Here is a 26261-nt window from a genome sequence, read left to right on the forward strand (position 1 = left end):
GACACAGCCTATCGTCATCTGAGAGAGGAGTTGTCTAGACTGGTCTGTGAGCGTGTAAGGGAGGGACTGTTTCGCCTGTTAGTTGGTGAGGGAGAGCCCAGCAGACTGTGGGTGACACCATCCCAAGGTAGTAAGGGGTCCTGGGGGGTCAGAAAGCTGAGATTTTCAGAGGCAGTAGCCTCCATGCTTCATGCTGTCCGCTCTTGCCTGTGAACGGAGTTCCCGTGCAGAGGTGATGCTGGGTGCAATAGTAAGCACTTGCTTTTGATTTCTCACTCAAGTGCTTGCCTGGGATTCCCTTAACAATGGGCTGGAATGTAATCATAAGCCAAATAAGAATGGGCTGTGATGTAAGCTTAGCCAGAAAAGTCCTCCCCTCCTCAATGTTGGTTTTAGAGTATTTCATCACAGTCACAAAGATGAAACTAGGAAAAAAAGGTTTATGAAAACTATTTTTAAATATCTTGGATTTTTTTTAAAAACTGGCTTCTTGGAAGAAACAGATTTAAGATTATAACTTAAACAGGCAAATTCGCAGTTTAGAATTTATAAATAATAGTTTGTTCATTTAAATTGATAAATATCCCAGGTTTATAGTCTTCAGAGGGTTAAAGTTTTGGTAAGAGCAGGTAGCCAGGGATAGACAGGAAGGCTGTAGAGTGAACTGGGAGCATTCTTGTTCTCATTGTTTGGATTTTGGTGTAGGAAGACAAAGGAAAGGAAGAGGAGAAGGAAATGGGAAGAAGAAACGAAGATGGGGCCAAAATAAGTTTTAGTTTCATCTTAATGGTTCTATGGAGAAGAAAAAATTAAATTGGGTATAGAGAAAACTGAGGATGTGGTTTGTAGTTCATGTAGAATATTCTAGAAAGGCCAAAGAAAGTGAAACTGTAGACAGGAAGCTACAGTGTCTGGGACAGGAAGCTTCCCAGGAAGCTCTCCAGATTGCTGATGGGCTGCTATGCACATCATGGGTGGGCTGAAGTACAGGCAAGAGCCTAGCAGCCCCATAAGAGTGAACTCTCAGGACCAAGTGTCTGCAAGATTGTGTTGTGCTCTAGTGGGCATGGCAGGATTAGGACCTTCGCTGGAAGAATGTTGCTGGACTGCCTCCAGCAGAGGGATGATACTGTTTGGCGTATTCTTTAAAAGTCACTCTTTAAAAGTGGATTTGAGCATATGTATTACAATTGGAGAGATAGATGTGACTAACAAGCATAGGAATCATGTCAGTATCATAAGTTATCAAGGAGAAGGGAATTAAAGTACAGTAAGGGAGCATTTCATATGGACATAAATACTAAAATGAAAGAAACATTAACAATAAAATACCTACTGACAGTAACCAAATGTATAATAATGGAACAAGATCTGTGCTTAAGTCTCTCTCTCTCTCTCTCTCTCTCTCTCTCTCTCTCTCTCTCTCTCTCTCTCTCTGTGTGTGTGTGTGTGTGTGTGTGTGTGTGTGTGTACACAAATATTTGAAAGACAGGTATTTTATATTAAATCAAAATTCCTACTCTGTTACCTGACAATTCTACTTTTTTATATTTGCCCACAACACAACAGTCCATGAAAACGTGAACAAAGCGTCCATAGCCTATTTATTGATATCAGTAAAACTATGCAATGATCTTAAACACTCATTAGCAACAACTGAGTAGATTATGGCTGTTGATACAGAGGAATGCAGTAGAATGTTCTAAGAATTTATTGGCAGTGATGAGTACCATAAATGTTTTATGTTACGGAAAAGGAAACCAGATATTACCTCCACCCCCTCACAACAAGAACAACAACATCAAACAAGAAACAAAAACCACCATATTCTCATTCTTGTAAATTGCTAGAATACGACAGAATCAGCTTTGGTAATTGAAACCACGCCCAATTTTCCTCTGTCTGAGATCACTAGACTATGTCATAAGGGAACTTCTAGAGTAGTGGCTCTCAACCTTCCTCATGCTGCAACACTTTAATACAGTTGTTCCTCATTTGGTGGAGTCCGTCCCCAACCATAATATTATTTTTGTTGCTATTTCATAACTGTAATTTTGTTACTGTTATAAATTGTAATGTAAACATCTGCGTCCTCTGATGGTCTTAGGCGACCCCTATGAAAGGGTCATTGGACCCCCAGAAAGATTATGATCCACATGTTGACAACCATTGTTCTAGAGTGGTAATAATTCCTCTTCTTGACTGTGGTGGTTTTAAGAATTATGAATTTGTAGTCAGGCGGTGATGCTGCACACCTTTACTCCCAGCACTCAGGAGGCAGAGGCAGATAGATTTCTGTGAGTTCAAGGCCAGCCTGGTTTATAAAGCAAGTTCCGGGACAGCTAGGGCTGTTATACAGAGAAACCCAGCCTCGAAAAAAAAATTATGAATTTGTAAAAAACTATCAAATTTCACACCTTATTTGTGTACGTGCATGTGTTTGGTATGTGCGTGTATGGGGATTTGTATGGTTTTTTTTTTTTTTTTTTTTTTTTTTTTTGGTTTTTCGAGACAGGGTTTCTCTGTGGTTTTGGAGCCTGTCCTGGAACTAGTTCTTGTAGACCAGGCTGGTCTCGAACTCACAGAGATCCGCCTGCCTCTGCCTCCCAAGTGCTGGGATTAAAGGCGTGCGCCACCACCGCCCGGCGGGGATTTGTATGGGTGAGCACGTTTGTGGCAGTCAGAGGTAGCTGCTGGTTGTCTTCCTCAGTTGATACAGGATTTCCCGCTGAACCCAGAACTTGCTGATTTGGGTAGGCTGGCCTGCCAGAAATCCCAGGGAAGGTGTCTCTCTTAGCCTCCGTGGTGGAGTGGTTATGGCCTCACCACATTTATGTTGGTTTGCAAATCTGAACCCAAGTCTTCTTGCTGGCACGACAGCAGCTTACTGACTAAGCCATCTTCTGAGCCCGAAATTTTTCATTTTTATTTATTTATTATTATTATTATTTTATTAATTATTAATTATTTTTATAATTATTTCCCTTACATGTAAGATGGTTCACAAACACAATACTAGGGCTTCAGCACTCTGGGAGAGGAGAACATGCTTGGCCTCTTAGGGCAAGAGGATCTTGACTTTAGTGTACACTGAGATGGGAAGGAAAGGTGATTTCACTTTCCTGCCTTGCCTGAAGGGACAGAATCCGTTCCACTCAGTCTGCCCTCCTCCTCTCCCAGCCAGGAAGTCACCTTGGTGAGACAGGCAACTTATTTCATTCTAACCATGGTATTAGGTGGTATAGGGATTGGCCTGGTCCCATTAACAGGGAGGTGTAAAAGGTTCGGGAAGGTACAGTGTGGATTAGGACACAAGATGGGGCAGATGACATCAGAATCATGTGACTGCTGGGAGCAGTGCAAATGAGTTTTCCCATGCACGTCTTCCTCCTATTCATCTTTTAATTGCCCCCGATGAAGAACTTCCTGGAAGGCACCACGGCACTGGGACTGTGTGGCTGAAGGTCAGTACCCTGAGCCCTAAATTTTAAATTTTAAAATTGACTCATTCTCTTGTAAGCAGTGATTAATATATTTACTAGTAACTAAATATTTTCGTTTTCAAAAGCGAAAAGTAGGAGAGGGCAAACGTGGACACAAGGATGACAGTGTAGTGGCCTAGGAGAGGAATGATGGCGGCATGGACCAGGGAGGTAAGGATAAATACATAAGACCTGGCCATCTGTTTAGAGATGCCTGCATTGTGGGAGAGATGCAATTGCACAAAAGTGGATAATGTCTCTGAACTTTTTTGACCAAGCTACCAGATGATGGAAACTATCAGAAAGAAGGGTAGATTGGTTAAAGGATGTAAACCAGAGTCATTTTTATAGATATTTGAAGTTTATTTTAGTTATATAAATGAGTTTTCTCAGAAGGAGATGGATGAGTTCTGAAATCATCGAAGATTTATCAGCTAGAGTCAAAGTTTTGGAAGCTGTTAAGTATTTACAAAGAGTAGCTGTGGCTGGGTAGGCAGCGGGAATTGAAACATGGAAGGGAAGGTCTGTGGGTTTAGCTTTTGAATGCTTATGGCATAGTGAAGATGAACACAGTGAACACAGAAGGTAGGAGACCCAGTGCAGCAAGGAATCATCTGAGCCTTGATAAAACTGCTCATACCTACAACCTCATTTGTTCCATAAGTTTTGATCATAGTGATCTGGTGTTTCTGTAGCCTACATATAAATGTCACCCACAGGAATACATACATACATACATACATACATACATACATATATATGTGTGTGTGTGTAGATAATTATATATATTTATTATTTCAAGACTTACAGAATTCTAAGATTTTATTTTTAAAAATTGTTCCTTGACTGAAAGCCTGTGACAAAGGTATCGCCCCCAGCCTCTCTCATTGTGCAGTTTTATGATGTCTAATGAAAGACTTGGCCATTTTCCTGTTATCTACGACTCTCTTGCAGCTGATTTTCTTGAGGACACAACTGAGTAGTCAAGGAATAGCAAAGGTAAGGCAGGGGTGGCCTGTTTTGGCTTATGTTCTAGAGGATGCAGTTCATCATGGCCAGGAAGTCATGGCAACTGAAGTGAGAGGCTGCTGGTTGTACCGCAACCACTCAGGAAGCACGAGATGAACAGGAAGTTAAGGTGAACCTCAAGGCCCACCCACAGTGGACCACTTCCTCCAGCAAGGCTCTGCCTCCTGGAGGTTTACAGTCTTCTCAAAGGGCCCCAACAAGTGGGGATCAAGGGGTCAAGGCATCTGAGCCTGTGGAGAACATTTCACTTGCAGACCATACATAATGTGTGGTGACTTTCAACATAACATCATAGCCAATCATTTCTCAAGACTTATGGAGAGACTCGAAGTTCAGTTGAATCCAGCTCCAGGTGCTAAGGACGTAGAATCAGATGAATCCCCCTTTCCCACATGCTGAAGCACACAGAGGTCATAGCCACATGTACACAATAGCCTTGTTGATCCCAGGCATGCGTTTTCTGTACCTCTAAAGCCTCATGGCATCGTTAGAGTATGGTTAGTGATCTTTGACAAATTTTATATAAGATCCTTTTGTTTACACATGCTCAGATTCAGTCACGAGGAGCTTTTGGGTGTTATCTGTTGAAAACAACACAATTCAATCTGCTTTTGTTTCTCTTGAAAGAGCCAGGTTTCATCCCCTTAAATTAGGTATCAAGAGTTGGAATAGGACCTAAGAAATGGCTCAGGGATTAAAAGCACTTGCTGATCTTGCAAAGGACCTGGGCTTCATTCTCAGGACCTACATGGAAGCTGAGAACAATCTATCACTCCAATTTCAGGGGATCTGACGCCCTCTTTTGGCCTTATAAAAACATACAGACAAAACACTCATACACAGAGTCAAAATGAATAAATCTTTTAAAGAAAGTACTGTGAGTAAAGGTGCTATGTCTCGGGTGTACAGTGAAGCTGAGCAAACTTGACTCTGCTGGCTCTAGTTCAGATATAGTTGGGCATCATCACAGAGCATTCTGGAGAACGGTCACTAAGAATGTGTGAATGTGTTTCCGGTGGAATGGGGCGACACTGTAGTTTCAAATCCATTTCATTGTGCCAAGAAATTATTGAAGCATTTAAAAAAAAAACCATGGAGTTTTGCAGTTAAAACACGGGTGAAAATAGTGTAGTTCATTTCCCTCAGAAGTTTGTAAAGATTTATATTTGTTTATTTTGTATTTGCTGTGGGTATGGTGGTGGGCGTTTCTGCCACAGCATGTGTGTGGGAGTCAGTTGATGGCCCTTGGGAGTGAGCTCTCCAGTTTTACCCCTTGGGTTGTAGGGGTGGAACTCAGGTCATTGGGCTTGTACCATGAGGGACTTACTTGCTGAGGCATCCCTTCAGCCCTTGTCTCATTTAAAACATGGTGAAGTAAGGTGTCCTGATGCAATAAACTAACAAAATGAGGTGACCATGAGCTGATATCCTGATAGCAAGGGATAATAGTTCGCGTGCTCCTGCTCGCTCTCTCTCTCTCTCTCTCTCTCTCTCTCTCTCTCTCTCTCTCTCTCTCTCTCTCTCCCCTCTCCCTACCCTCCCTCTCTCACAATGGGGTCCATAGAAAATCTAATGGAATGCTTGTACAACATAGCATCTAGCTGTTTTCAGTTATGTAGGCTATTTGATAATTTTCACTGTCTTCCAAATGAATTAAATGATAGTGAATCTTAGTGTGTGTGTGTGTCTGTGTTTGCCACATGTGTGCATGTACCCTCAGATGCACGAAGAGGGCATTGGATCCCCTGCAGCTGTGTGACTTGCCTGATGTGAGTGCTAAAACTGAACTCGGGTCCTCTGGAGGAACAGTAAGTATTCTTAACTGCTGAGTCATCTCTCCACCCTCAAAATGTGCTGGGTGTTTCGAAATAATATGTGAGGATATTTGAGCTAACTTTTACACGATTTTAAGGTCTATTTACGTCCTTCCTGTCTGGTAAGTGCTGTGTAGCCTGCACGGCTCTGTGATCTACGATGGCATCACGTCCTTTCGGAGATAACCGTGTTATGTCAATGAACCTGAAGTGGCAGTGTCAAAAAGGCACCAGAATAATTAGGGGTCTGAAGGACTGCGCTTTAGTTCAAAGTGAAGCCATCTGGGTCAAGTGGGAGGTTTGTGTCCAGGTAGAGGGGCCAGGGTAGAAGAAAGTAGAATTTTACCCTAAGCATTTTCCTACCAGGGTTTGGGAAGTGGGAAAAAAAATTAATGGAGGGGTGAAAGGAAAAAAAAAGCTAGCAAGGCTTTAAACTTGGCACTATTGCATTCCTGAGAAAGGCTTTGGAAAACGGGGCGGGGGGTGGGGGGTGGCGGGCGGGGGGGGGGAGGGGGCCATAAATGGCAGCAGCTGCAGCCATGCAGAGGCAACTGCTCAGCATATGTAAGCGCAGTTGGAAAATCATGGTCTTGCAGAGAATGCTCGAAATTGGTCCCTAATGGCCTTGGGTTTTGTCATATGGTCTTGATTATAAGGCTAAAATTGCATTGCCATGCCTTTAGTGTGAACGAGATGGATGGATAATTACTGCGTGCGCTGAATACCTTTCTGCAAGGGGAGCTAGGACATCCTCTGGCCACAGGAGCTACCCATTCCCCACTATCTGTCAGAAAAGCTCTGAGCGGCCAATTCATCACCATCCTGGTGGGGAGTAATGGGATTGGGCCTTCTTTCCTTGAGGGTCCCTGTTTCCCGGTGTATATGCATATGCAAATTGTACGTACACGGAAGCGGCCAATGGGAGCACCATGAGATAGTATGTAAAATAGCAGGGGGCGTTACTGAAGATGAGAGGTCTGGACCGGAAAAGCTAGCTCTCTAGAACTCTGTTGTTTGTGGGATTCGACTGCTATGGAGGCAGAGAGGAAGATCCTGTGGTTCCCTTTGAGATGGCGCAGGAGTTTAAAATTATCAACAACAGGCGCCGTCAAAGAAATAAGAGATTCCCACGGGCCAGTGATTTCAGATAAGGAGAAGAAAATGGGCCAGAGGCTCGGTGTTCGGGAGCCCTGGCTGTGTAGAAGGCCTCGTGTTGCTCTCCAGCATCTACATGGTATTCACTGCTTCCTACAGCCTGTGATTACAGTGCCAGGAGATGCGACACCCTCTTCTGGACTTCACAGGTACCAGGCGTGGTATGGTGCACACACATACACACATAATACATGCAGGCCTTCACACATGCACATAAAATAAAAATAAGTACATCATTAAAAAGAGAGAGAAAGAAGCAGATTTTCTGTTTGTGAGTGTCGCTTTCAACAGACTTTGCTCCTCCAGGAGCCTCTGAAGGGGACACAGTGATACAAACAGAATGCCAGCAGCTGCTGCTGCTGGGGATGCATTTTGGTGGCCATCTAGGAGTGGCTTTCACCATCTCTGTTGGTGTGAGCCTCAGGAGGGGGCCATGTGAGGATTAAGAACAAACCTAGTGCTTTGCCCTGGGTGAGGGGCCTGCCCTGGGATCACAGACTGAGCGCTCTCCTCCTTTATCATGGGACATTTATGATGGCCCTGCCTGCAGGGAGGTGGCTTCCTTTTGTCACCTATCTCTTTGTAGAGTATGCACAGTTGGCTGGGGGACGGGCTACAGTATTACCTGGAACATGGAGGCCAGGACCAAAGGGTGAAGCATGAGTCTATCTGAGAATAGACATGGATCTGAGAGCATCTGCATCAGGAAGCTCTGTGGCTATGATATGTAATTTTCCGAGCCCCACGTGGGTGTTGGAATTGTAGTTCTACACATTGATTGGTCAGGGTTGGCCAGTGACGTAGATGTTATGCTAGTCTTATTTTGATGCAGTGCTGTAATTAAGATGAAGAGTAGCCGAAACACCCAGCTGAGAATGGGCCCGACCAAGATGGCCTGCCAACTGGAGTCTGTGCTCCAGGACCAACCTACACGGTAGAAGGAGAGAAGTGAAAGTTAGTTGTCTTCTGCCCTCCACGCGCATGGCAGGATATCTACTCCCATCTTAAATAAATAGTAGAGTAATAAAGAAAGTTAAATATGAAAAAAGAAATTAAGAATGGATGTTTCTTTGTAAATTAAAGGGGGTATAAAGAACAGAGCACTATCTATGCATAAGTGCTCATGTGTGTATGCATGTATATGTGACTGTGCATGTATATACACATTATATGAACACACGCCTATACGTGCACATATATACATACATGATATGCACACATATCTGTGTCTATTATGTGTATACATGCATATGCGAATATGTAGGCACATACATGCATATGTATATGCACATATATGTATTATGCATGCATAGGCATGTGTGAACACATATGCCTATGCGTGTACACATCTATACACACGTGCATGCACATATATCTGTATATGTGTGTATGTGTGTACTTATATATGCATGTGTGTACCATCTACACACAGTGCATGTGAGTATGCATGTGTGCACACGTGTGTACATGTATACAAATATTTAAATGCACATATATATGGATTGATTTATATACGGCATGTGTATAGAAATGTACATATACATGCAAGGGTATGCATGTATATATGAGTGTATATATGCATATGTGTATTTCTGTGCAAAGGGTTCATTAGACTTTAGTAACAGTTGATCTGGCATACTTAACACAAAAGCTTTTATTTTGTCATATCTACATAGTCGCACCCATTATTATCCTGTATAGTAGTTAAATCCTGGATTCTGGGGCAATAAAACATGAGGGTTATACTATCTTGCTGCTGTTTTTAGCTTTCATTGCTATCGAAAGCCGCCAAATTAGTAGCATTTTGTGATTCCCGATTTAGCTCCCTTAATAAGAAGCAGAGCTAAAAGCAGCCGACCAAGCAGCTGAAGACTCATCACAAGCCAGTAAGATCAATAAGCTAAAAAAAAAGTAGGAAAAGTTTTTGAGTGACAGCTTAAAAATGGAAAATTTAAATATATACCACTGCCTTCTGCTCCATTGTGCAATGCATAAAGCCCCTTTTGGCTGTGTGTTCTGTGTGTTTCTGAGCAGTCAGGAAAGTGATTTATTCAGATCTCCAGATTTGTGTTCATGTTCCATGCTGTAAACTATGCTCAGAGCTATATATTTGCAGGCAGGTGTTAATACCGGGAGGCTTACCTAGGTCCAGCATTGCTGGTATTGTTCAAAGTGTAGTTCACTGGGCTTTAAATGGGGGCATCAGTATTGACACTTGCTGTATGATCTAGGTTCACGAATAACTTGTGTAGATGTCTTTGATCTGCAGCATGGGAAATGCTCCGTGTGCACAGACCCAGGCACGGGGTCCATTCAAGGGCTCCAATAGGAGGAATTCATAACTCTTTTAAACAGTCTCATTTCCCATCACCACTGACTTTAAACTTGATTCCACGGTCAGTGTCCTGAGAAAGTCTGCTTCCGATCTTTCATCGCATGAAGATTCCACACATTAAAAAGACACATATAAGAGGCTGGAGAGATGGCTCGGCAGTTGAGAGCACAGGCTGCTCTTCCTGAGAACTTGGGTTCCATTCTCAGCATCCACATGGAGGCTCACCACTCTCTGTAAGCCCCGTTCCATGGGATCCTCTGCCCTCTTCTGGTGTCTATGAACACTGCATGAATTTGGTGTACAGATCTATATCAAGGCAAGCCACCCAGACACATAAAATAAAAGCAAACAGATATCTAAGAAATACTTATGTGAGAGAAATAAAGATTCTACATGTTAAAAATCTATATGAGACAAGTGCAAAATTGAGGTGAATAACAGGAACACGTGGGAAACGTTTCTGCTTCCTGAAGTCGGAAGCTGTTCACATTCTCCCCTGATTTTAGCCTTAAACACTTATTTTGTAGGCATTGGTTGTACTTTTCTTGGTGATACTAGTGTCTAATTTATGTAACATGATGAATATCTTCAATAATTGTGTAAAATAGTTCATGTTGCAAATAACAATTATTGCCCGGGATAATGGGGAGACAGGAAGTCACACACACGTTTCATCTTCCATGCTCAAGCCTTGGCTTCACGTTGGTGGGAAGTTTGTTGTTATTTATGGCTTCATCTAGCACTTTTATTTGAGGATTGATTCCTGCATGGTGGTTGGTGTTACCCTACACAAGTAAACTTAATTTCTTTTGTTGAAAATCAAGACAGTATTTCAAGACTGTCTGAATTTCAGCAGACACACTCTCCTTTATTAAAGGCCATAAACAATAAAAAGGCTTTCTTAAATTTTCCGTTAGAAATCAGAGGCAAAGCGACACATAAATCATGAGTATGTTAATTTATGTAGGTGTCTCTAATGTGATACCGTAAAGACTGATGACACTTTCAAGTGAGGTCCTAGGTCATTAGCATAGGAAGCCAAGAGTCCTGTCTGCTGGGTCAGTCCTTCCTCTATCCAGCCTGTGGTAGTTGGGGACCAGCTTCACACCAGACACTGTGCTCTACTCGGGTGACTCTATTTGTCCCTTGATATTCGTGGAGATTGAGAGCCCTATGGACACCCAGATCCCGAGATCCTCAGATGCTTTATAAAGTGGCGTGCTATTGGCAGTAGGGTTCTTACATGTCAAATATGGCATGGATAAGGCAGGAGTAGTGTGTACTGTTAGAGAAAAGGACAGGAAGTCTGTGCATGTCAGTACAGTTTTTTTCTGAGTGCTTTTGGTGTGAGATGGGTTGAATTCGGTTGTAAAACCCAGGGCACAAAGGGCTGATGCTAGAGTAATCATCATATATCTTCATCCTAAAGACACTGTCAGGTTGCATCAGTTTGGGGAGATCATTCTGATGTTATAAAAACGTTTACTTCTTCTGGAATAGACAAAGAACAATCAAATACATCGTGTGTAGCCAAGTATATTTTCTTTTCTTTCTGTTTTTTTTATTAAATGTGCACTGGGGTTTTTATGTACATATGCCTGTGTAAGGATGCTGGATACCCAGGAAATAGAGTTAGAGACAGTTGTGAGCTGCCATGCATCCACTGGGAATCGAACCCGGATCCTGTGGAAAAACAACCAGCGTTCTTAACCTCTGAGCCATCTCCTCAGTGACCAAATGTGTTTCCATTGCCTTGTGTCTTCTTTCTGTTTGTTATTGAATGTGGTGCAGAGTTGACTGGCAGTTGACAATCCCATGGGATTTTTTTGCATATGTCACTAAAATATCTTAATCTTGGGAATTTATTGGGCAGTGACAAGAGGGGGACAAATCCAGGTGACACGGAAGGACAGACAATGCCATAGGTTTTGTCAGAGACAAACTTAGGCACACCTGCTGGCAGAAAAGCTCGAACAAAGAACTGCCTCCATCCGATTGGCCTGTGGGCATCGGCTGTGTAGCGAATTGATGTAGGAGCACCTGGCCCTCCATGGACAGTGTCTCCCGGCTCATGCAGGCCTGGGCGGGATGAGAAGCATAGCTGAACGAGACAGTCTGCTGGTGACCAGCCTTCCTCTGTGGTCTCTGCTTCAGCTCCTGCTGAGGCTGAGCCCCTGATAGCCACCTAGACTGCCCCGAAGTATGACAAGGAGCTCAGAGTACTTTTGGCAATTCTGTTCTTCTCCCGCCCATCCCTGTTTAAGCCCGGGGACACAGTGGCAGAGGGAAGGCAGGGAGCCAGGGACCCGCGAAATCTAGGACGTTTTTCTTTTCGTTATTCTTTGTTGCCTCTTTTCTGAGTGCAAATACACAGCTTCGGTCTGAAAAGAAGCTCAAATCCTTATGCAAAGATCTTGTAAACAGACGCCCACTGGAGCCATCTGCTTTTCTAACACACACAACTGATTAAGCTCTGGAGCTATGATTGTTAAAATTTTAAGAACACAACAACCCCAAACACCTCCAAATAGATGCCTTCTGCAAGTTTATAAGGGGAAACATATGATGTCTTACATAGTAAACAACATGGAAAGGTTGAGGCACGCTTTGCCGTTTCCTTCTCTCCCTCCCCATCACTGCCTTCTTTCCCCCTTTCCCCCTCCCCATTCTTCTCCTTTTCCTCCGCCCACTTTTTCCCCCCTCTATTATGAGTGTTATAAAAAATGTATGATTTAGCTACTTAAAATATGCTATTGAGTCTACATTTTCAACAACCTGGAATGAGCCCTTATCTTTATATTCATTATTATTTTTGCCCTTGATAAAGAAATACATATGCTCAAATGTGTGTGTGTGTGTGCCCATGCACATGAGAGGGTGTCTTAGCTCCTCCTAGAATATATTAAAAGACCTGGGCTACTTGAAAATTATGAATTCATACTCTTTGTCCATAATGACTGAAGAAAGTCAGGGCAGGGGAAATTGAGTATGTTAAGAGCTCTTGTTTTAATTGTATAATAGCGATACTGCCTTTATAGTTAATTCCCTTGACAAGTTGTAGAGCATATGGTTTGGATCCCTCATCCTTTTCTAACATGGAAATGATTCTAAATTGGGACATTTCAGTTAGACGACGTCACTGGAGGGGAAAAAGGACTAAGCATCACCCTGGACTACAGGGCTATGGGAATGACTCAGTATCCTAGCTGGCCACTGTTGGCATGGACACTTACATGGAGAACCTCGAGTGAAAGAAAACCTGTGTATAAGAAAACAGTATTAGATCAGGACAACTGTTCCCACTTCCCCAGTCTTAACCAGTCCCCATCTGTAGCTCTGTCAGAGCTACTGACGGTAGGAAAGACAGTCACTCGAAAAAGAGTATTTAATTATGGCGATGGCTGTTCAGGTACCAAAGAGACCACTAATGTCTTTACCCCCGCCATGTGATGATCAGTTTGGTGGGCTCCTGCCATTCTTTGTGGCCCACACCATGTGGTCCAGAGGTCCCTTTAGGCCCCTTGGTGCACTGGGCTTCAGTGTTGTTGCGTTTGCTGTGTGTGGAGTTTTCACGAATCCTGTGACATGCCCCCTCTGACACACTGAACATGTACTTTCCTGCTGGGGTCCGGACCCCCGGTCCCGATAACATTTTACCACATTTCTCAAATTCAGCCCAGTGCACCGGTACTGATGTTGTGGGCCTGGTCTCCACTGTCCAGGGCTAGGGGCTTTGTAGGAGATCTCGACTGCTTTGCTTTAGTGGAGAGAGTTCTGTGGATGTCCTGGAGAGTCAGTTCTGTGCGTGGGAAGCAGAATCAAACCTACCGATAGTGCAAGCCTGTGATGGTTTGGTTCTGTTTATTTCCAAGTTAATGTGAGGCCGAAAACTTTGGAATATATTAAAATCAGAAACAACAGACTTAGGCGGTGCTCTAACGGAGAATGATATCATCTAGTTAAGTAACCCATAAGGAACTGTCCCAGTGTGTGTGTGGGGGGGGGGTCTCTGAGTTTTTTTATGTTGGTGGAGAATAAGCTCTCGGGACTAACTTCCCTCAGGGCAGTTTGTTCAGTTTTCCTAACTCCTGTTTCCTTGCAAAAAAGAAAAAAAAATTAGAGTTAGAGCTTGACACAGTGGTTCTTGATCAGACCAAGTATCAAAATCAGGGTCCTAATATAAGGTCCACTAATTGAATTTTATCCACCAGGCTGAGATCTAGCAGCCATGGACGACTCAGAACACTGGCTCGCTCTTTCTTTCTTTCTTTCTTTCTTTCTTTCTTTCTTTCTTTCTTTCTTTCTTTCCTCTTTTTTTTTTTACCTTCTTTAGGTTGGTAGTCTAAAGTCATTTTTTAAGTGTGAGTGATGCAATTTCTTGTATCTTTCATTTAAAATGCTACTTGGTAAACAGCGGTGGAGATTAGTGTATTTGTAATTTAAATGAAGACCATACATCACGCCAGAGTCTGCTAAGAAAGGAGAAGTTTAGGGAATGATTCATGCCCCCTCTCTGTGTGATCTACTGTAGAAAATAAATAGGCGAGGAGTGGCAGAAAGAAAAGGTCTGTGGATCCGGGAGATGGAAACTTAACTATCTCTAGAAGTCACTCCCAACAGCTAAATCTTTGTTTTCTTCAAGCACACTAATAAATTCTTCCTAATTCATTTTTTATTTTCTCTCGGGGTCTGCTTGGAGATTTGCTTCAACAAAGGAAGCATCATGTTACACCTTGTAAATAATTGATGCTTCTCAATCCAAGCCAGCTTCAAGGAAATTCTGAAAATAGGTACCAACTGAGCAGAGGCCTCCTTCCTTCCCACACTCCCTCCTTAGCACTCTCTGCTCTTAGTGTTTGTTTAATAAAACCGCACTCCCCACCCCCTTTCTACCTCCTGATGAAGCTGAGAATGCTACCTGCCACAAGGCTTGGGGCATTGCCTGGTACTTGGCGTCTCTCCTTGGATTCACGTCATTCTGCTTTGTTAAAGATTACAGGGAGCTGTTTGCTGTACATGGAAGTAATAAAGAGCCCTTAATTAATCAGCAGAAATAATTAGCAAAAATGTTATGTCATCTTCAGCACCAGAGATGGCTGGTTATGAATGTAAAAGGAAGAAAGATGGCCTTAAAAGTTGTTCCTAAGACTCTGAAATATGATTTTTACATGGATCACATGACCCTGAAGGATCACATGACTCTGAAGGATCACATGACCCTGAAGGACCACACAATCCTAAAGGATCACATGACCCTGAAGGATCACACCATCCTGAAGAATCATACCACCCTGAAAGCTGGGCCAACAGTAACCTTGCCCATCTCTAGAAAGTTTTAGAAGGTTCCAAGAAAATGAGGTGATCTGTGTTTCCCTGAAGAGTGTGAAAAGATTTCCATCTTATCTCCCTGTAGGTATCTTTTGTGGTTCTCCAAGACTTGAAAAAGCCATGTTGGCTTTTAGGCCACCGTGGTTGGTAGAACATTAAACTGTTCCACAGAGGTTCTGGCTTTTCTCCTCATGACTGTGTAAGCCAGATTGCCTTCCAGGGCTTTATTTCCATAGTTTGTAAAGGGGTTTCTCTAGGCTTGCTTTCTCTCTCTCTCTCTCTCATCTCCCTTCTGCCCCCAAGGTCTCTCTCTGTCTCTGTGTTTCTCTCACACACAGGGACACACAAACACACAGGCCTCTGATAGTTAGCAGTGCCCTTCTATTTTCTAGGACATGAGAATCCATGCTTTATTTCACTTAGGGTGCTTGAAGGGTCCTAATCTGTTGGAATAAAAGGTAAATTTTCTATCCTGTTCCTTCTCATTATTTTTCTTAGTCATTTACTAAGTTTTTTTTTCCCTCCCTACATATTTTCCTTATTCCTTCCTGATTTCCTACAAGTCAGAGATAAAGTAGAAGAGGAATGTTTAGCAAAGTGTTAGATGAGAATTTGGGCTGAGTTATTAAAAAAAATCACAAACTTTGAAAATACTCTGTCTTCATTAACAATAAAGCTTTCTCTATTATAAAATGTACCAAAGTCACTTGCCTATATTGTAGAAATGGGGGAGGGGGCAGATTATGAGAAGATTGATTCCAGAATGCTGAGTTTGAGCTCACTTACACTGAGGGGAATTTTCTGTTTTATCTATCATGGGATAATGATGTATCTAAATAGATAGCTTATCACCCACTTTCAAACTAGCTTAGTTTGTGACCACTCTATTCTATCCCATTCTATTCTATTTTTCCCTTGTGAGAATGTTTCCTGGAAGACGCTGAAGTCCTTTTTGCTGTCTTCTTACCTAGCCAACTACTTCCTGGATATATCCTGCATTTGCTACTATTGCCTCTTCCGATGGCCTTTATAGAACTACCCTCAAGTAGTTAAATCTGTTCAGATCAGCATGAACAAAACATGATACGACATGCAGGGAGCTGAGGCATTACTGCTGGCCTCTTCTGTCTCTCTCTGTGCTTGGTTTATATGCAGAGGGAACAGGGGAACAATACTCATTTTCTTCTAAAGTCCCTTGGCTTGCGCTGTCTGCTCGCTGGTCTTGGCAGTATGTGAACTGATGGCAAAAATGTTCTGCTCAAACTTTGGTACCTGTGTGGAAGTCGGTTCCAGGGCTACATGGTGTAGTGAGATAGATTTAACAGGGGTTTTCCCTAAGGAGAGGTGTGTTTTCTTCAACTATGATACTATGAGGTCAGGACTATGATGTACCCAATGGTTTCTCTCTTTCTTGGTAAGTCCATTTTCAGCACAGACTAGGGACTTAGTACCAGCTTTTGTTCTCTGGAGGTGAAGAGGTACTTCCCTTTCAGAGGAAGTGCTTGTAAATTGCAGAGGCTTCTGAAAGGGGTGGTTTAGGGTAAATGTGGAGATGGCTTAAGAAATCCCATTGTGCTAGGGTCAGTGGATTTGTGGCAGTTTACATTCCGATAGGATGTAAAAATATTCTGTGGGCTAGGGAGGCAGTCATGGTGCTGACCCCCTAAGCCTCACACATCACAACCAGAGTGGACTGTCGCTCTCCATACGGTGAGGGGTGTGAAGGTGTTCCCCGTACAATGCACGTCCAAGCCACACATGTACCAGTGCTGGATCCTGGAATGACTTCTTTGTTGTCGGCTCATAACCCATCCTCAGTAGTTAACTAGATGTAAGCAATTTCCAGTTTATAAAACTGTGTGTTCCCATCTGAATTTCCTGTTTGCTTGAGATTCATGAAGCCAGGTGAGATGGAGCGTCGTGAGTGTTCTAGGTTACTCAAAGAAGTTCTCTCCCTCCTGGATTTTGCCACTAATGTTTTCTTGTCCTTTTTGAGGTGTTAAGGTAGCATGCAGCTCATGCCTGCCTTGGAATTTGCCACATAGCCGAGGATGACCTTGAACTTGTGCTGCTCTTGCCTCCACCTTCTGAGTACTGGAATTCCAGCCATGTGCCACCATGCCCAGTTTATGTGGCACTGAGAATGGAACCTAGCACTTCTTGTATGTTAGGCAAGCGCTTGACTCATTGAGTTGCCCCGCTAGCCTGTGTCACTGAAGTTCTGAAGGTTGTTTAGGTGGTCTTGTTGGTTTCACTTTTTTCAATATATTATTCATTTTTTTGCTAATAAGTTGTCCATCTTGGTTAATTATCATCCCTAAAACCAGGATTTATTGGAGGGGGGACAACGGGACTTGATTTTATTAAGTAGCCATCATAGAAGGAATAGAAATTAATTTCACATGTTTTTCTATCCATCATCTTCTCTCACCCTGGGACCTTGGGTACATGGAATCCAAGAACTGGTTCCCACAGCCATTTTTACATACATTCTGGTCACCATGCTTGCCTGACAAGTGTCTGTATCCATGCGCCATCTCACCAGCCTGAGTAACACATTTTCAGTGTTACCTTGCACACTGCAGTTCTGTTGGTTGCAACCGTGGTCACTGTGTTCAGACAGCAGCATGACCGCTCAGATCAGCACCTGCACCACGTTCCCTCTGTTCCTCAGTTTCTCTAAAGACACAAATCCAAATCAACTTCCCCAGGCTTCTAACTCCGCAGTGCCATTTGGGTGGGGTCTTTCCTAATGTTTCTCTACACTCCCACAGATTACAGCTTTTCAGCAGGCCTCCTGTGCTCACAATCCCGCAAAATAAATAGGGTTAGTTTTTCACGTTTGTGTTTTCCTGCCTCCTGTCTCACTCATAAGTGGGCTCTAGTTTTCTCTGCCAAGTAGCCTCCTTTCTTGACCCTACTCCCTGTCAAATTCCAGCCTACACCGGACCCCTCCATCCCTCTTCTCTGGTCCTACAGGATCTTTGGCTTTCATTCTACCCAAAAATTTCCTTCAAAATGATACCTTTGTTTTCCAGTACCCAGTATTTATCAAAGCAAATAAACTATGTTTCCATCTGCATATTTTTCATAGCCTCAGAGCTTCACTCTTGGTCGTTTGTCATGCATTGTAATTTTAACTCCATCCTTGCCAAGCAGGTCTGGTGCAGTGGTTGTGCAGGATGGGGTGGGCAGAGGACTATGGACCTGAAGAGTGTCCCAGTGAGGAGACTTAGCAGCTTTCTGAAGGCAATGCAGACATCTCGAAAAGCTCCCTCCCAAGGTCCAAAGCTAGCAAATTTATGCCCTCAGAGAGTGTCATGGAAACTGGCCTGGTGCCATCTGGCTGCTTATTTGTTTCACCTCTTTTACGTAAGTCACAGTACCAGGCCAGACATCCAACCAGTTATTAGGAGCATCCAGTTACCTGTCGGTTGTGGGCTTTCCCATGTTCCTTCCATGAGGTATAAGTCTACATCACTGTTGCTCAGAACAGCTTTTCTATGTAACAGTGATGATGGGAAGTGTCTCGTCCTATGTATTGGTCTCCTTTGCATTTCAACATTGAAAAACTACAAGCCATTTAATGAGATTTGACCCAAGAGCTTCCTTCGATGGACATGCTGCCAGTAGCCACTTTTGTTCGCTTTTGGTTGAAGCCCACTGAGAAGTTACTTTGCAAACACATGCCTTTCCATCCATTCCAAAATAAGAAACAAGCCCTCACGTGTGGAGGGAGAAACCCATGTGGTTTTCAGACTCATGTCAAGTGAGTCCATCGGCCTTGGAAGAATGTTTTTGTGTTGTTGTTTTTTCTTCTGAAAACTACACCAGTGTTATAATGGGAACTACCCTGAAACTCTGACTGGTACATTCACTAAAAAAGAGAGGAACAGAAGATTAATAAATCCAGGAAAGCTGAAAAGAAAGAAAACCTAAAATAAAATTGAAGACTATCCCTTGGTTGGAGTGTTAATATAGCCCTGAATGTAGATATAGGGAAATCAAAGACTCACTAAAGGCTCAGAAATCTATCATAGCTATTAATGTGTGCTCAACTCTATTGCCTGGAGGATTTTATTAAATGCAGTGGCCAAGAAAATGACCTCACTTTTCCCTTTTCTTTTTTGTCTTTTGGGTTGACTCCTTGCTTGTATCACATAAATGAATAGAGCTATCTGCTGGTTCATCAATGAAACGACCTTAGATGATGAAGATGTAAGGAAAGCATCCCACGCTAACACTGCTGCAGTTTGAAAGGTAAGGTCCTTCCCCATGAGGCTGAGAGATGCCAATGTTCTCTTAAGATCTGTCTGACATCATGCCTGCTGGTACACATGCGAGGGTCAAGCAGCTCATCAATATCTTTGTCTATCACATTGTGTTGTGGCCGAGAGTTTTGTTTATAACCAATGACACAGTCAACAAAAGACCTGATGTTTTCCATGTTTAGTCTTTTAAAATAGAAAAGCAATATTTTTTTTTTAAAATGGGCAGGGTTTCACAGTGTAACCTTGTCTCACTATGTAGCCTTGCCTGGCTAGGAACTCCCTGTGTAGATCAGGCTGGCTTCAAACTCACAGAGATCTGTCCTGTTTCTGCCTGCAAAGTGCTAGGATTACAGGCATGTATTGCTATGTCTGACCCCAAAGCAGCATTTTTAACGCTCTCAAGGGCTTCATTTTGTTGCATGTGCTGATGTCTTGACATAAAGATGTCGTGTGGGTGGCAGGGACCGTGAGGCTTCTTGCCCAGCACTGAGATTAGTTAGCCAGCCTGTGAAATGTGGTTTCTGAGTTTGAATGTTGGTGAGTACAGAGTATAAAATATTACTTTTCTGTGCCTCTCGTTCTGTGATCATGATAGGCAAAACTCTCTGATTGCAGCTTCTGCAAACTGAATTACAAACTCATTATCTCCCGAATGCTCTGTTATTTCCATGGGTAAATGTTGAGTTTCTTTCACTTCGTTTTTTTGAAAGAAAACTGTAGATCTCTATTGAGAACCATAGGTCACCACCCATTACTCTGTGTTTTGGGTGCAGTAATTTCACTTAAGCTATGAACTACACAGAGATGGCTGTCACTGGAGGCTTGATGGGGTGGGGGAAGGGCCATGCTTCTTTCCAGGTCAGGCACATAGGTGGAGCCCAGGCAGAGGATGCAGTAGGAACTGCCTCCTCCAGGTAGGAGGGACGATGCCGTGCCTGATGCTGAGGGCCTACTGAGCATGTGCGGTATGGCAGACTCAGGAGTGTTTGTCCAGAAATGCATGCTGGTTCTGCCCCCTGTTCCTCTCTGTGCTGCTTGCTCCTGAGTGTTTCAGGGCGGGAAAATTTCAGTTTTTAGGGGTAGAATCAAGGTGGCCTTTGCTTTGTTGTCTCAGTCAAATCCCTAAAGAGGAGTTTTGGCCCCAAACCCTTCAGTCCTATGAGTCTGGGGTATGATATATTGCTCGTAGTAGTATCCTTTTTATTTCAAATAGTGCTTGCACGTAAATCTACTTGTCTGAAAGGTTTTGTTTCAGAAAACTTGAGTGTTCTTCAAATTCACATTTGTTGTGCTCCTGCAAAAAGGGCCAATTAGTTGCATACAAAAAGTAGGCTGGCTTTTATAAAGTATTTATCACAAGATTGCTTTAAATAACAGTTCTCTTAGAGGTTTTCAAATAAGACTTGATTTGAAAAACATTACTGGTTCCTCTCCGGACTTTCAGAGAACACATCTTCTTTAACGCGAGGCAGGTAAAGGGGTAGAAATCATGGAATGAGGCTGTAAGTGAGCTGCATAGGAACGAATGGGGTGTGCGCACGTGTGTAGAGATGGCCTGCCTTTGGAGAGGCCATAGGTGAATGTTGGCATCTTCTTCAGTCTCTTTCCACCATCTTTATTTTTCAGTGCAGGGCATCCTCCTGTCTCCATGCCCCCATGACTGGGTTTTCATGCACCTGATGTTTTACATTTGTGCTGGTTACACAAACTCAAGTCTTCACGCTTGGCCAGCTGTCCTTTTCCCCGTGGAGCCATCTCATCAGCCCAGGAATTAAATTTAGGAAATAATTTACCTTCGTGAAGTTTTCCCGAGAAAGCACCATAACCCCTATCACTGGCAGACTACATCAGAAAGGGGGATGGAAGGCAGGCTAGTTTGGGTTTGGGAAAGAGAAATAAATCTATTCGTTTGGAGGGCTGCATTCTGCATTATGCATGTACGTAAAAGTGAGGTTTGCTTTGATCCTGTCTATTAAAAGTTTATTTTTAAACTCAGACTGGGCAGGAATCCAGGAATGCTCTTTGTCCTGCAACACATCCTGGGCTCCGGGTCCCCAGCCTGGCAGAACTGTGCCTAAGCAGGAGGAAGTAGAAAAAAGTATGGATAGTTGATGGGTATGGAGGGTTTTTTCCCTCCCTTCATCCCCTCCAGTTTTGAAATTCAAATTGAATGCAATTTTCAGCTCATTTGAGCCAGAATATAGTGTTGCTGAGCTTCAGTGGCTCTTAAATTCAAGACTCACGGGAGGAAACAGATATCATCTGTCACCGCAGTGGGAGAGGGGAAACCACACATTTTATTCCGAGGAGGCAGAGCCTCAGTCACTAATTCCGACCTTCCGAGGACTAATCATTTGCCAACCAACTGATCAAGTAATCAATGAGACCTTCAAGCCACCCAGCTTATGAAGTCTGGGAATGGCTCCTCTCCCCTCCCCAGCTCCTAAGAATAATTGCTCCTCTATTTTTGTATCATTGGTATTTTAATACCTTTTCGTTGCAAGCTGGGGCAGAATATCTTGTCAGTCTTTTTTTTTTGCCCTTCCTGGCCGTTTGTATTGTTTCCATATTTAGTGACTTCATCAGTGTCATTTACTTAGGTTGAAAATGAGCAGAAGGCTTGATGTTAGCTCCTCGGGGACAAGATGTGAGGTATGCTTTACCGAATAGAATGTGGTGAAGACTCTCCTTCTTTCTGAAGGCATGCCTAAGTGCCAGTTAAAAGGGGAAGACCCACTCCTAGTGCACTGGAGCCTGCGAGTGTGGCTTATCTCCAGCGTGGATGTTTCAGGAACCCTTGAGAAAGCCTCTCTGTGAATTTCCGACACACTGGATATGTGCCCTGGGAATACAAATGGATTCCAGCCATGATGATTTGACGTCCTTCCTCTGATTTCAGAAATGATGCTGGGTGGCGGCCCTGCTCGTGGTGTGTGTTACAGGCTTTTGCCCTGGTGCTTAGCCTGGTGCGGTTCGTGTGAGCCGAAATTTCCAGGGACAATGGAATCCACTCATTAGCCCTTATTAGGCAAATCTACCATTTTTCCCTCTCAAATTCCATGAGAAAAATTTGTGATAAATTAGATCTCAGTTTGTAACCAAAACCACTTAGAAATGCAAAATGATTGTAGTAGGAATAGAATCTGGCAGCATATACATTTATAAAGATATCATATGTGTGTGCGATTGTGTGTTTTTATGTGCACGTGCTATGCTGTGCACTCTCGAAGCCTCTGAGCATGTGCAGCAGGAACGTCCAAATGCTTACGTTCACATTAATGAAGTGATCAACTTCTTTATTGTCCTAATGGCAATGCCGTTGGGTGTGAGAATCCAGTGAGCACGTCCTAACGGCACCTCCTTTCTAAGAAATGGTGCCCTGGCCCATCAGCCCATTCGTTTCTCTCCTGCAATGCCTTAATCCAGCTGTTCATATAAGTTACAGGAATCCGATTGTGCCTGGGAAATTGTGATGTGTGGTGAGAATCGTGTTTGGGATCAGCACCTATTCTCGATAAGGCTTTTAATGCCTTGGCATTTCCCACTGTATAAGAACTCCTCTTACTGAACTGATAGCACCCTTATGCTTCTGAATGAGAGCCGCTCTCCAGAAAGACAAAGCCGTGGACAGAACTTGGGACTTTCAGCTCCACTCTCATCTTTAAGGAGTGAGAAAGGAGATGAGGTCGAGCCAGTGACCTGCCAGCGCTCCTCAGTGAAGATGCCAGGGAAAGGCCCCGAAACATGAGGTTCAGAAAGCACATGGAGCTGGGCGGTGGTGGTGCACACCTTTAATCCCAGCTCTCAGGAGGCAGAGGCAGGAGGATCTCTGTGAGTTTGAGGCCAGCGTGGTCTATGAGAGGTAGTTCCAGGACAGGCCCCAAAGCTACAGAGAAATCCTGTCTCAATAAAACCAAAAACCAATCAACCAAACAAACAAAAACCAGAAAAAACAGAAAGCACATGGAGGTCCTAGGAGGGCAGGGAACCAGAGCACGAAGCTCTATGCCCATTGCATGCATTCACAATGATTTGCTATTTCATATGGAGCCTTTGTAACATTATTTTATAACTTAGCACACAGGGAAAGTGCTTTCCCATGTGCTGTCAACTTCTCTAGTAACATATTACCAGGATCAGAGAGGGACTTCGAACAAGGCTCTCACTTGTAGTCGGACAAAAGTTCTGGGTAGCCAACAATATTGGGGTGGAGTGTAAAGTGCAACTCATTGCTGGGGGGGCTGAGTCCTAAACCTGTGGGCTCTGTGTGTGTCCATGTGTGTGTGTGTGAAGCTATATAGTAGATGTGTTGTCTGCGTGTGATGGGTGTGTTATATATGGATTATGATTGCTGTGTGCATGTGTGTGTGAAGGTATAGAGTAGATGTGTTGTCTGCGTGTGATGGGTCTATTATATATGGTATATGATTGCTGTGTGTGTGTGTGTGTGTGTATGAAGGTATATAGTAGATGTGTTGTCTGATGTAATGGGTGTGTTATATATGGATTATGATTGCTCTGTGTGTGTCCATGTGTGTGTGTGTGAAGCTATATAGTAGATGTGTTGTCTGCGTGTGATGGGTGTGTTATATATGGATTATGATTGCTGTGTGCATGTGTGTGTGAAGGTATAGAGTAGATGTGTTGTCTGCGTGTGATGGGGTGTTATATATGGTGTATGAATGTTGTGTGTGTATGTGTGTGTGTGTGTGTGAAGGTATATAGTAGATGTGTTGTCTGCGTGTGATGGGGGTGTTATATATGGATTATGATTGCTGTGTGTGTGTATGTGTGTGTGTGAAGCTATAGAGTAGATGTGTTGTCTGCGTGTGATGGGTGTGTTATATATGGTGTATGAATTCTGTGTGTGTGTGAAGGTATATAGTAGATGTGTTGTCTGCGTGTGATGGGTGTGTTATATATGGATTATGATTTCTGTGTGTGTATGTGTGTGTGTGTGAAGGTATATCGTAGATGTGTTGTCTGCGTGTGATGGGGGTGTTATATATGGTGTATGAATGCTGTGTGTGTATGTGTGTGTGTGTGAAGGTATATAGTAGATGTGTTGTCTGCGTGTGATGGGGGTGTTATATATGGATTATGATTGCTGTGTGTGTGTATGTGTGTGTGTGTGAAGCTATATAGTAGATGTGTTGTCTGATGTAATGGGTGTGTTATATATGGTGTATGAATGCTGTGTGTGTATGTGTGTGTGTGTGTGAAGGTATATAGTAAATGTGTTGTCTGCGTGTGATGGGTGTGTTATATATGGATTATGATTGCTGTGTGTGTGTATGTGTGTGTGTGAAGCTATAGAGTAGATGTGTTGTCTGCGTGTGATGGGTGTGTTATATATGGTGTATGAATGCTGTGTGTGTGTGAAGATATATAGTAAATGTGTTGTCTGTGTGTGATAGGTATGTTATATATGGTGTATGATGACCCTGTGTGTGCGTGTGTGTGTGAAGGGATATAGTAGATGTGTTGTCTGTATGTGATAGGTGTATTATATATGGTGTGTGAATGCTGTGTGTGTGTGTGTGTTCATCATGCTGAGCCAGCATTGCATTAAGGCATGCGGTCACTGAGTGCGGGCGGTGGAAGAGCTGATACGGGAGTGTGGGAATATGGAACACATGAAGATGGAACCGCTCTGTGTTGAGCGGAAGGTAAGGCACTGCTTACCCTCGAGCATCCTGGTTCACTCTACCTTCTTGGACAAGAAATCAACATTGTAAACTAGTTACTAAGTTAGTCGATAGAACTTTGACTTTTCAGTAATGCTTCGTTAACAAGCAGCCGTGCTTGCCACACGGCAGGCCTTCATTGCGCCGCCTTGTGGAGGATGAAATAGTTGCTTCTTTACCCTAAGGGATGTGGCAGACACTAGAGCTGCCGATATCAATCTGTCTCAAATATATACCACGTACCCTCGCAGTTTTTCCCAGGTCGTCCCTCAGCCAATCAGATGTACTCTAACTGGAGTTGGGAAGAATGATGATACAGAAGACATCAGTGGTGAAGCTATTGAAGTCCAGCACTGAGGTCATGACTGAGTGGACTTCTCCGTAGATGCTGAAGGACAATGACACCATTGTCTTGGAAGAAGGCAGGCAGACTGGGTTCAGGCGGCCAGCAAGAAGAGACACAAGTGTGTCAGAGGCACAGTAGGTGTGCAAGAGGCACTTGGTTGTGTGGGAATAGGCATGATGAGGAATCTGTGATGAAATGCCCGGGCATGTAGGTCTAAATGAAGAGTGATCGTGGTTAGATAGAGAAAGCCATTGGCAGAGCACGGGAGATGATCCAGAGACAGAGCCAACAAAGATAGTTTGAGGGAGCCAGGCGTCGGAGAGACATATGAAACCAGTAAGAAAAATAGACAGGGGCAAGAAGGAGAAGGGCTGTAGACAGGGAAATATGAAGAATTTGGTTGAAAGAGTTTTTGGAAAGATGGACATTCTGCAGCTGATTTTCCTATAAATGGAATCACTTTGTAGGTGGGGGCACTATTATCCAAAGCAGGATTTCTGAGCAAAGATGAGTCTGTAGTTTCACTTCTATAAAAAATTGTCAATGAACCTTAGGGAATTGTACAGATTACCCTCGCATCAGCATTTCTAGGAAGCCATTCTTTCAAACACCCTCTGCAGGTTTATTGTTTGAAGGTGGAACTTCAGCTGTTTGTATTTGCATCTTAAACTTTGTAAATTGAGCTGAATACCTATCATCATTTTTACTTGTTTAATGCCATTTTATAAATTCACATGTTGGTATTGCCTGGCCAGCATTGTTTGTATTAATCTCATTATCATTTTTCTTAATTTTCAAAGCATTCTTTTTTTTT

At 43.2% G+C, this 26261-nt stretch overlaps 1 protein-coding gene across 8 annotated transcripts in view; it reads left to right on the plus strand.

The window, feature by feature from the left end:
• Esrrg (estrogen related receptor gamma) overlaps window positions 1-26261 on the plus strand; it is a 612799-nt gene that overhangs the window by 170562 nt on the left and 415976 nt on the right. For all 8 annotated transcript variants that reach the window (XM_075989429.1, XM_075989425.1, XM_075989426.1 and 5 more), the window contains one exon: window positions 19316-19403. The gene's annotated coding sequence lies outside the window, so the exon portion shown is untranslated. The remainder of the gene's footprint in view (window positions 1-19315; window positions 19404-26261) is intronic.

This window comes from Microtus pennsylvanicus, chromosome 10, assembly GCF_037038515.1.
Source record: "Microtus pennsylvanicus isolate mMicPen1 chromosome 10, mMicPen1.hap1, whole genome shotgun sequence".
Taxonomy (NCBI): domain Eukaryota; kingdom Metazoa; phylum Chordata; class Mammalia; order Rodentia; family Cricetidae; genus Microtus; species Microtus pennsylvanicus.